Here is a 13,106-nt window from a genome sequence, read left to right as displayed (position 1 = left end):
GATATCACATTTCATGTTATAGGAAGGGTCTCAGGATTGGAATGGGAAGGACTTGGATATCATATCTCATGCTATAGGACGGGTCTCAGGTTTGTTATTAGAATCATTGAGATATCATATTGCATGCTGTAGGAAGGGTCTAAGGATTGGAATGGGAAGGACTTGGATATCACATCTCATGCTATAGATAGGCTCTTAGGTTTGGAAAGGGAAGGAGTTAGATATCACATTTCATGTTAGAGGAAGGATCTCAGGTTTGGTATTAGAAGCATTGAGATATCACATCTCATGCTATAGGAAGGGTCTCAGGATTGGAATGGGAAGTAGTTGGATATCACATCTCATGCTATAGGAAGGGTCTCAGGTTTGGTATAAGCATTGAGATATCACATCTCATGCTATAGGACGGGTCTCAGGATTGGAATGGAAGGAGTTGGATATCACATCTCATGTTATTGGAAGGATCTCAGGTTTGGTATTAGAAGCATTGAGACATCACATCTCATGCTATAGGAAGGGTCTCAGGGTTGGAATGGGAAGGAGTTGGATATCACATCTCATCCAATAGGAATGGTCTCAGGTTTGGAATGGGAAGGAATTGGATATCACATCTCATGTTATAGGAAGGATCTCAGGTTTGGTATTAGAAGCATTGAGATATCACATCTCATGCTATAGGAAGGGTCTCAGGATTGGAATGTGAAGGATTTGGATATCACATCTCATGCTAAAGGAAGGGTCTCAGGTTTGGTAGAAGCATTGAGATATCACGTCTCTGCTATCGGAAGGGTCTCAGGATTGGATTGGGAAGGAGTTGGATATCCCTTCTCATGCTATAGTAAGGGTCTCAGGATTTGAATGGGAAGGAGTTGGATATCACATCTCATGTTATAGGAAGGGTCTCAGGATTGGAATGGGAAGGATTTGGATATCACATCTCTTGCTATAGGAAGGGTCTCAGGATTGGAATGGGTAGGAGTTGGATATTACTTTCTTGCTATAGGAAGGGTCTCATGTTTGGAATGGGAAGCAGTTGGATATCACATATGCTATAGTTAGTGTCTCAGGTTTGGAACGGGAAGGAGTTGGATATCACATCTCATGTTATAGGAAGGGTCTCAGGTTTGGTATAAGCATTGAGATATCACATCTCTGCTATCGGAAGCGGCTCAGGATTGGAATGGGAAGGAGTTGGATATCCCATCTCATGTTATAGGAAGAGTCTCTGGTTTGGTATTAGAATCATTGAGATATCACATCGCATGCTGTAGGAAGGGTCTAAGGATTGGAATGGGATGGACTTGGATATCACATCTCATGCTATAGGTAGGCTCTCAGGTTTGGTATAAGCATTGAGATATCACATCTCATGCTATAGGAAGGGTCTCAGGATTGGAATGGGAAGGAATTGGATATCACATCTCATGCTATAGGAAGGGTTTCAGATTTGGTATAAGCATTGAGATATCACATCTCATGCTAAAGAAAGGTTCTCAGGATTGGAATGGGAAGGAGTTGTATATGACATCTCAGGCCATAGGAAGGGTCTCAGGTTTGGTATAAGCATTGAGATATCACATCTCTGCTATCGGAAGGGTCTCAGGATTGGAATGGGAAGGAGTTGGATATCCCATCTCATGTTATAGGAATGGTCTCAGGTTTGGTATTAGAAGCATAGAGATATCACATCTCATGCTATAGGAAGGGTCTCAGGATTGGAATGGGAAGGACTTGGATGTCACATCTCATGCTATAGGGAGGGTCTCAAGTTTGATATTAGAAGCATTGAGATAACAAATCTCATGATATCGGAAGGGTCTCAGGATTGGAATGGGAAGGAGTTGGATATCACATCTCAAGCTATAGGAAGGGTCTCAGGTTTGGTATAAGCATTGAGATATCACATCTCATGCTATAGGAAGGGTCTCAGGATTGGAATGGGAAGGAGTTGGATATCACATCTCATGTTATAGGAAATATCTCAGGTTTGGTATTAGAAGCATTGAGACATCACATCTCATGTTATAGGAAGGGTCTCAGGATTGGAATGGGAAGGACTTGGATATCATATATCATGCTATAGGAAGGCTGTCAGGTTTGGAAGGGGAAGGAGTTGGATATCACATCTCAAGCTATAGGAAGGGTCTCAGGATTGGAATGGGAAGGAGTTGGATATCACATCTCAAGCTATAGGAAGGGTCTCAGGTTTGGTATAAGCATTGAGATATCACATCTCATGCTATAGGAAGGGTCTCAGGATTGGAATGGGAAGGAGTTGGATATCACATCTCATGTTATAGGAAATATCTCAGGTTTGGTATTAGAAGCATTGAGACATCACATCTCATGTTATAGGAAGGGTCTCAGGATTGGAATGGGAAGGACTTGGATATCATATATCATGCTATAGGAAGGCTGTCAGGTTTGGAAGGGGAAGGAGTTGGATATCACATCTCAAGCTATAGGAAGGGTCTCAGGATTGGAATGGGAAGGAGTTGGATATCACATCTCAAGCTATAGGAAGGGTCTCAGGTTTGGTATAAGCATTGAGATATCACATCTCATGCTATAGGAAGGGTCTCAGGATTGGAATGGGAAGGAGTTGGATATCACATCTCATGTTATAGGAAATATCTCAGGTTTGGTATTAGAAGCATTGAGACATCACATCTCATGTTATAGGAAGGGTCTCAGGTTTGGTATAAGCATTGAGATATCACATCTCATGCTATAGGAAGGGTCTCAGGATTGGAATGGGAAGGAGTTGTATATGACATCTCATGCCATAGGAAGGGTCTCAGGTTTGGTATAAGCATTGAGATATCACATCTCATGCTATAGGAAGGGTCTCAGGATTGGAATGGGAAGGAGTTGTATATGACATCTCATGCCATAGGAAGGGTCTCAGGTTTGGTATAAGCATTGAGATATCACATCACATGCTTTAGGAAGGGTCTCAGGATTGGAATGGGAAGGACTTGGATATCACATCTCATGCTATAGGCAGGGCCTCAGGTTTGGAAAGGGAAGGAGATGGATATCACATTTCATGTTAGAGATAGGATCTCAGGTTTGGTATTAGAGGCATTGAGATATCACATCTCATGCTATCAGAAGGGTCTCAGGATTGGAATGGGAAGGAGTTGGATATCACATCTCATGCTATAGGAAGGGTCTCACATTTGGTATAAGCATTGAGATATCACATCTCATGCTATAGGAAGGGTCTCAGGATTGGATTGGGAAGGAGTTGTATATGACATCTCAGGCCATAGGAAGGGTCTCAGGATTGGTATAAGCATTGAGATATCACATCTCTGCTATCGGAAGGGTCTCAGGATTGGATTTGGAAGAAGTTGGATATCCCATCTCATGCTATAGGAAGGGTCTCAGGTTGGAATGGGAAGGAGTTGGATATCACATTTCATGTTATAGGAAGGGTCTCAGGATTGGAATGGGAAGGACTTGGATATCATATCTCATGCTATAGGAAGGCTCTCAGGTTTGGAAGGGGAAGGAGTTGGATATCACATCTCAAGCTATAGGAAGGGTCTCAGGATTGGAATGGGAAGGAGTTGGATATCACATCTCAAGCTATAGGAAGGGTCTCAGGTTTGGTATAAGCATTGAGATATCACATCTCATGCTATAGGAAGGGTCTCAGGATTGGAATGGGAAGGAGTTGGATATCACATCTCATGTTATAGGAAATATCTCAGGTTTGGTATTAGAAGCATTGAGACATCACATCTCATGTTATAGGAAGGGTCTCAGGATTGGAATGGGAAGAAGTTGGATATCACATCTCATGCTATAGGAAGGGTCTCAGGTTTGGTATAAGCATTGAGATATCACATCTCATGCTATAGGAAGGGTCTCAGGATTGGAATGGGAAGGAGTTGTATATGACATCTCATGCCATAGGAAGGGTCTCAGGTTTGGTATAAGCATTGAGATATCACATCACATGCTATAGGAAGGGTCTCAGGATTGGAATGGGAAGGACTTGGATATCACATCTCATGCTATAGGCAGGGCCTCAGGTTTGGAAAGGGAAGGAGATGGATATCACATTTCATGTTAGAGATAGGATCTCAGGTTTGGTATTAGAGGCATTGAGATATCACATCTCATGCTATCAGAAGTGTCTCAGGATTGGAATGGGAAGGAGTTGTATATCACATCTCATGCTAAATGGAGGGTCTCAGGTTTGGAAGGGGAAGGATTTGGAAATCACATCTCATGTTATAGGAAGGATCTCAGGTTTGGTATTAGAAGCATTGAGATATCACATCTCATGCTATCGGAAGTATCTCAGGTTTGGTATTAGAGGCATTGAGATATCACATCTCATGCTATCATAAGGGTCTCAGGATTGGAATGGGAAGGAGTTGGATATCACATCTCATGTTATTGGAAGGATCTCAGGTTTGGTATTAGAAGCATTGAGACATCACATCCCATGCTATAGGAAGGGTCTCAGGATTGGAATGGGAAGGAGTTGGATATCACATCTCATGCTATAGGAAGGGTCTCAGATTTGGTATAAGCATTGAGATATCACATCTCATGCTATAGGAAGGGTCTCAGGATTGGATTGGGAAGGAGTTGTATATGACATCTCATGTTATAGGAAGGGTCTCAGGATTGGAATGGGGAGGACTTGGATGTCACATCTCATGCTATAGGGAGGGTCTCAAGTTTGATATTAGAAGCATTGAGATAACAAATCTCATGATATCGGAAGGGTCTCAGGATTGGAATGGGAAGGAGTTGGATATCACATCTCATGATAAAGGAAGGGTCTAAGGTTTGGAAGGGGAAAGATTTGGATATCACATATCATGTTATAGGACGGGTCTCAGGTTTGGTATTAGAAGCATTGAGATATCAAGTCTCATGGCATAGGAAGGGTCTCAGAATTGGAATGGGAAGGAGTTGGATATCACATCTCAAGCTATAGGAAGAGTCTCAGGATTGGAATGGGAATGAGTTTGATATCACATCTCATGCCATAGTATGGGTCTCAGGTTTGGTAGAAGCATTGGGATATCACATCTCATGCTATTGGAAGGGTATCAGTATTGGATTTGGAAGGAGTTGGATATCCCATCTCATGCTATAGGAAGGGTCTCAGGTTGGAATGGGAAGGAGTTGGATATCACATTTCATGTTATAGGAAGGGTCTCAGGATTGGAATGGGAAGGACTTGGATATCATATCTCATGCTATAGGAAGGCTCTCAGGTTTGGAAGGGGAAGGAGTTGGATATCACATTTCATGTTAGAGGAAGGATCTCAGGTTTGGTATTAGAGGCCTTGAGATATCACATCTCATGCTATAGGAAGGGTCTCAGGATTGGAATGGGAAGGAGTTGGATATCACATCTCAAGCTTTAGGAAGGGTCTCAGGTTTGGTATAAGCATTGAGATAGCACATCTCATGCTATAGGAAGGGTCTCAGGATTGGAATGGGAAGGAGTTGGATATCACATCTCATGTTATAGGAAAGATCTCAGGTTTGGTATTAGAAGCATTGAGACATCACATCTCATGTTATAGGAAGGGTCTCAGGATTGGAATGGGAAGAAGTTGGATATCACATCTCATGCTATAGGAAGGGTCTCAGGTTTGGAAGGGGAAGGAGTTGGATATCCAATCTCATGTTATAGGACTGGTCTCAGGTTTGGTATTAGAAGCATTAAGATATCACATCGCATGCTGTAGGAAGGTTCTCAGGTTTGGTATTAGAAGCATTGAGACATCACATCTCATGCTATAGGAAGGGTCTCAGGATTGGAATGGGAAGGAGTTGGATATCACATCTCATGTTATAGGAAGGATCTCAGGTTTGGTATTAGAAGCATTGAGACATCACATCTCATGCTATAGGAAGGGTCTCAGGATTGGAATGGGAAGGAGTTGGATATCACATCTCATGCTATAGGAAGGGTCTCACATTTGGTATAAGCATTGAGATATCACATCTCATGCTATAGGAAGGGTCTCAGGATTGGATTGGGAAGGAGTTGTATATGACATCTCAGGCCATAGGAAGGGTCTCAGGATTGGTATAAGCATTGAGATATCACATCTCTGCTATCGGAAGGGTCTCAGGATTGGAATGGGAAGGAGTTGGATATCCCATCTCATGTTATAGGAAGGGTCTCAGGTTTGGTATTAGAAGCATTGAGATATCACATCTCATGCTATAGGAAGGGTCTCAGGATTGGAATGGGGAGGACTTGGATGTCACATCTCATGCTATAGGGAGGGTCTCAAGTTTGATATTAGAAGCATTGAGAAAACAAATCTCATGATAAAGGAAGGGTCTAAGGTTTGGAAGGGGAAAGATTTGGATATCACATCTCATGTTATAGGACGGGTCTCAGGTTTGGTATTAGAAGCATTGAGATATCAAGTCTCATGGCATAGGAAGGGTCTCAGAATTGGAATGTGAAGGAGTTGGATATCACATCTCAAGCTATAGGAAGAGTCTCAGGATTGGAATGGGAAGGAGTTTGATATCACATCTCATGCCATAGTATGGGTCTCAGGTTTGGTAGAAGCATTGGGATATCACATCTCATGCTATTGGAAGGGTATCAGTATTGGATTTGGAAGGAGTTGGATATCCCATCTCATGCTATAGGAAGGGTCTCAGGTTGGAATGGGAAGGAGTTGGATATCACATTTCATGTTATAGGAAGGGTCTCAGGATTGGAATGGGAAGGACTTGGATATCATATCTCATGCTATAGGAAGGCTCTCAGGTTTGGAAGGGGAAGGAGTTGGATATCACATTTCAAGTTAGAGGAAGGATCTCAGGTTTGGTATTAGAGGCCTTGAGATATCACATCTCATGCTATAGGAAGGGTCTCAGGATTGGAATGGGAAGGAGTTGGATATCACATCTCAAGCTTTAGGAAGGGTCTCAGGTTTGGTATAAGCATTGAGATAGCACATCTCATGCTATAGGAAGGGTCTCAGGATTGGAATGGGAAGGAGTTGGATATCACATCTCATGTTATAGGAAGGATCTCAGGTTTGGTATTAGAAGCATTGAGACATCACATCTCATGCTATAGGAAGGGTCTCAGGATTGGAATGGGAAGGAGTTGGATATCACATCTCATGCTATAGGAAGGGTCTCAGATTTGGTATAAGCATTGAGATATCACATCTCTGCTATCGGAAGGGTCTCAGGATTGGAATGGGAAGGAGTTGGATATCCCATCTCATGCTATAGGGAGGGTCTCAATTTTGATATTAGAAGCATTGAGATAACAAATCTCATGATATCGGAAGGGTCTCAGGATTGGAATGGGAAGGAGTTGGATATCACATCTCATGATAAAGGAAGGGTCTAAGGTTTGGAAGGGGAAAGATTTGGATATCACATCTCATGTTATAGGAAGGGTCTCAGGTTTGGTATTAGAAGCATTGAGATATCAAGTCTCATGGTATAGGAAGGGTCTCAGAATTGGAATGGGAAGGAGTTGGATATCACATCTCAAGCTATAGGAAGAGTCTCAGGATTGGAATGGGAAGGAGTTTGATATCACATCTCATGCCATAGTATGGTTCTCAGGTTTGATAGAAGCATTGGGATATCACATCTCATGCTATTGGAAGGGTATCAGTATTGGATTTGGAAGGAGTTGGATATCCCATCTCATGCTATAGGAAGGGTCTCAGGTTGGAATGGGAAGGAGTTGGATATCACATTTCATGTTATAGGAAGGGTCTCAGGATTGGAATGGGAAGGACTTGGATATCATATCTCATGCTATAGGAAGGCTCTCAGGTTTGGAAGGAGAAGGAGTTGGATATCACATTTCATGTTAGAGGAAGGATCTCAGGTTTGGTATTAGAGGCCTTGAGATATCACATCTCATGCTTTAGGGAGGGTCTCAGGTTGGAATGGGAAGGAGTTGGATATCACATTTCATGTTATAGGAAGGGTCTCAGGATTGGAATGGGAAGGAGTTGGATATCACATCTCAAGCTTTAGGAAGGGTCTCAGGTTTGGTATAAGCATTGAGATAGCACATCTCATGCTATAGGAAGGGTCTCAGGATTGGAATGGGAAGGAGTTGGATATCACATCTCATGTTATAGGAAAGATCTCAGGTTTGGTATTAGAAGCATTGAGACATCACATCTCATGTTATAGGAAGGGTCTCAAGATTGGAATGGGAAGAAGTTGGATATCACATCTCATGCTATAGGAAGGGTCTCAGGTTTGGAAGGGGAAGGAGTTGGATATCCAATCTCATGTTTTAGGACTGGTCTCAGGTTTGGTATTAGAAGCATTGAGATATCACATCGCATGCTGTAGGAAGGTTCTCAGGTTTGGAATGGGGAGGAATTGGATATCACATCTCATGTCATAGGAAGGATCTCAGGTTTGGTATTAGAAGCATTGAGATATCACATCTCATGCTATAGGAATGGTCTCAGGATTGGAATGGGAAGGAGTTGGATATTACATTCCTGCTATAGGAAGGGTCTCATGTTTGGAATGGGAATGTGTTGGATATCACATATGCTATAGGAAGGGTCTCAAGTTTGGAACGGGAAGGAGTTGGATATCACATCTCATGTTATAGGAAGGGTCTCAGGTTTGGTATAAGCATTGAGATATCACATCTCTGCTATCGGAAGTGTCTCAGGATTGGAATGGGAAGGTGTTGGATATCCCATCTCATGTTATAGGACGGGTCTCAGGTTTGTTATTAGAATCATTGAGATATCATATTGCATGCTGTAGGAAGGGTCTAAGGATTGGAATGGGAAGGAGTTGGATATCCCATCTCATGTTATAGGAGGAGTCTCAAGTTTGGTATTAGAAGCATTTAGATATCACATCTCATGCTATAGGAAGTGTCTCAGGATTGGAATGGGAAGGAGTTGGATATCACATGTCATGTTAGAGGAAGGATCTCAGGTTTGGTATTAGAGGCATTGAGATATCACATCTCATGCTATAGGAAGGGTCTCAGGATTGGAATGGGAAGGAGTTGGATATCACATCTCATGCTATAGGAAGGGTCTCAGGTTTGGTATAAGCATTGAGATATCACATCTCATGCTATAGGAAGGGTCTCAGGATTGGAATGGGAAGGAGTTGGATATCACATCTCATGTTATAGGAAGGATCTCAGGTTTGGTATTAGAAGCATTGAGACATCACATCTCATGCTATCGGAAGGGTCTCAGGATTGGAATGGGAAGGACTTGGATATCACATCTCATGCTATAGGGAGGGTCTCAAGTTTGATATTAGAAGCATTGAGATATCATATCTCATGCTATAGAAAGGGTCTCAGGATTGGAATGGGAAGGAGTTGGATATCACATCTCATGCTATAGGAAGGGTCTCAGGTTTGGTATAAGCAGTGAGATATCACATCTCATGCTATAGGAAGTGTCTCAGGATTGGAATGGGAAGGAGTTGGATATCACATCTCATGTTATAGGAAGGATCTCAGGTTTGGTATAAGCATTGAGATATCACATCTCTACTATCGGAAGGGTCTCAGGATTGGAATGGGAAGGAGTTGGATATTCCCATCTCATGTTATAGGAAGGGTCTCAGGTTTGGTATTAGAAGCATTGAGATATCACATCTCATGCTATAGGAAGGGTCTCAGGATTGGAATGGGAAGGACTTGGATATCACATCTCATGCTATAAGGAGGGTCTCAAGTTTGATATTAGAAGCATTGAGATATCACATCTCATGATATCGGAAGGGTCTCAGGGATGGAATGGGAAGGAGTTGGATATCACATCTCATGATAAAGGAAGTGTCTAAGGTTTGGAAGGGGAAGGAGTTTGATATCACATCTCATGCCATAGTATGGGTCTCAGGTTTGGTAGAAGCATTGGGATATCACATCTCATGCTATTTGAAGGGTATCAGGATTGGATTTGGAAGGAGTTGGATATCCCATCTCATGCTATAGGAAGGGTCTCAGGTTGGAATGGGAAGGAGTTGGATATCACATCTCATGTTATAGGAAGGGTCTCAGGATTGGAATTAGAAGGACTTGGATATCACATCTCATGCTATAGGAAGGCTCTCAGGTTTGGAAGGGGAAAGAGTTGGATATCACATTTCATGTTAGAGGTAGGATCTCAGGTTTGGTATTAGAGGCATTGAGATATCACATCTCATGCTATCAGAAGAGTCTCAGGATTGGAATGGGAAGGAGTTGGATATCACATCTCATGCTAAAGGGAGGGTCTCAGGTTTGGAAGGGGAAGGATTTGGATATCACATCTCATGTTATAGGAAGGATCTCAGGTTTGGTATTAGAAGCATTGAGATATCACATCTCATGCTATCGGAAGGATCTCAGGTTTGGTATAGAAGCATTGAGATATCACATCTCATGCTATCAGAAGGTTCTCAGGATTGGAATGGGAAGGAGTTGGATATCACATCTCATGCTAAAGGGAGGGTCTCAGGTTTGGAAGGGGAAGGATTTGGATATCACATCTCATGTTATCGGAAGGATCTCAGGTTTGGTATTAGAAGTATTGAGATATCACATCTCATGCTATAGGAAGGGTCTCAGGATTGGAATGGGAAGGAGTTGGTTATCACATCTCATGCTATAGGAAGGGTCTCAGGATTGGAATGGGAAGGACTTAGATATCACATATCATGCTATAGGGAGGGTCTCAGTTTTGATATTAGAAGCATTGAGATATCACATCTCATGCTATCGGAAGTGTCTCAGGATTGGAATGGGAAGGAGCTGGATATCACATCTCATGCTAAAGGAAGGGTCTCAGGTTTGGAACGGGAAGGAGTTGGATATCACATCTCATGTTATAGGAAGGGTCTCAGGTTTGGTATAAGCATTGAGATATCACATCTCTGCTATCGGAAGTGTCTCAGGATTGGAATGGGAAGGACTTGGATATCACATCTCATGCTATAGATAGGCTCTCAGGTTTGGAAAGGGAAGGAGTTGGATATCACATTTCATGTTAGAGGAAGGATCTCAGGTTTGGTATTAGAGGCATTGAGATATCAGATCTCAGGCTATAGGAAGGGTCTCAGGATTGGAATGGGAAGGAGTTGGATATCACATCTCATGCTATAGGAAGGGTCTCAGGATTGGAATGGGAAGGAGTTGGATATCACATCTCATGCTAGAGGAAGGGTCTCAGGTTTGGTATAAGCATTGAGATATCACATCTCGTGCTATAGGAAGGGCCTCAGGATTGGAATGGGAAGGAGTTGTATATGACATCTCATGCCGTAGGAAGGGTCTCAGGTTTGGTATAAGCATTGAGATATCACATCTCTGCTATCGGAAGGGTCTCAGGATTGGAATGGGAAGGAGTTGGATATCCCATCTCATGCTATAGGGAGGGTCTCAATTTTGATATTAGAAGCATTGAGATAACAAATCTCATGATATCGGAAGGGTCTCAGGATTGGAATGGGAAGGAGTTGGATATCACATCTCATGATAAAGGAAGGGTCTAAGGTTTGGAAGGGGAAAGATTTGGATATCACATCTCATGTTATAGGACGGGTCTCAGGTTTGGTATTAGAAGCATTGAGATATCAAGTCTCATGGTATAGGAAGGGTCTCAGAATTGGAATGGGAAGGAGTTGGATATCACATCTCAAGCTATAGGAAGAGTCTCAGGATTGGAATGGGAAGGAGTTTGATATCACATCTCATGCCATAGTATGGTTCTCAGGTTTGATAGAAGCATTGGGATATCACATCTCATGCTATTGGAAGGGTATCAGTATTGGATTTGGAAGGAGTTGGATATCCCATCTCATGCTATAGGAAGGGTCTCAGGTTGGAATGGGAAGGAGTTGGATATCACATTTCATGTTATAGGAAGGGTCTCAGGATTGGAATGGGAAGGACTTGGATATCATATCTCATGCTATAGGAAGGCTCTCAGGTTTGGAAGGAGAAGGAGTTGGATATCACATTTCATGTTAGAGGAAGGATCTCAGGTTTGGTATTAGAGGCCTTGGGATATCACATCTCATGCTATAGGGAGGGTCTCAGGTTGGAATGGGAAGGAGTTGGATATCACATTTCATGTTATAGGAAGGGTCTCAGGATTGGAATGGGAAGGAGTTGGATATCACATCTCAAGCTTTAGGAAGGGTCTCAGGTTTGGTATAAGCATTGAGATAGCACATCTCATGCTATAGGAAGGGTCTCAGGATTGGAATGGGAAGGAGTTGGATATCACATCTCATGTTATAGGAAAGATCTCAGGTTTGGTATTAGAAGCATTGAGACATCACATCTCATGTTATAGGAAGGGTCTCAGGATTGGAATGGGAAGAAGTTGGATATCACATCTCATGCTATAGGAAGGGTCTCAGGTTTGGAAGGGGAAGGAGTTGGATATCCAATCTCATGTTATAGGACTGGTCTCAGGTTTGGTATTAGAAGCATTGAGATATCACATCGCATGCTGTAGGAAGGTTCTCAGGTTTGGAATGGGGAGGAATTGGATATCACATCTCATGTCATAGGAAGGATCTCAGGTTTGGTATTAGAAGCATTGAGATATCACATCTCATGCTATAGGAATGGTCTCAGGATTGGAATGGGAAGGAGTTGGATATTACATTCCTGCTATAGGAAGGGTCTCATGTTTGGAATGGGAATGTGTTGGATATCACATATGCTATAGGAAGGGTCTCAGGTTTGGAACGGGAAGGAGTTGGATATCACATCTCATGTTATAGGAAGGGTCTCAGGTTTGGTATAAGCATTGAGATATCACATCTCTGCTATCGGAAGTGTCTCAGGATTGGAATGGGAAGGTGTTGGATATCCCATCTCATGTTATAGGACGGGTCTCAGGTTTGTTATTAGAATCATTGAGATATCATATTGCATGCTGTAGGAAGGGTCTAAGGATTGGAATGTGAAGGAGTTGGATATCCCATCTCATGTTATAGGAAGAGTCTCAAGTTTGGTATTAGAAGCATTTAGATATCACATCTCATGCTATAGGAAGTGTCTCAGGATTGGAATGGGAAGGAGTTGGATATCACATTTCATGTTAGAGGAAGGATCTCAGGTTTGGTATTAGAGGCAT

The sequence above is a fragment of the Ambystoma mexicanum genome, chromosome 2p (assembly GCF_040938575.1).
Source record: "Ambystoma mexicanum isolate Mex_15411 chromosome 2p, UKY_AmexF1_1, whole genome shotgun sequence".
NCBI lineage: Eukaryota > Metazoa > Chordata > Amphibia > Caudata > Ambystomatidae > Ambystoma > Ambystoma mexicanum.
The sequence above is the reverse complement of the archived record's forward strand: the minus strand, read 5'-3'. Positions refer to the sequence as shown.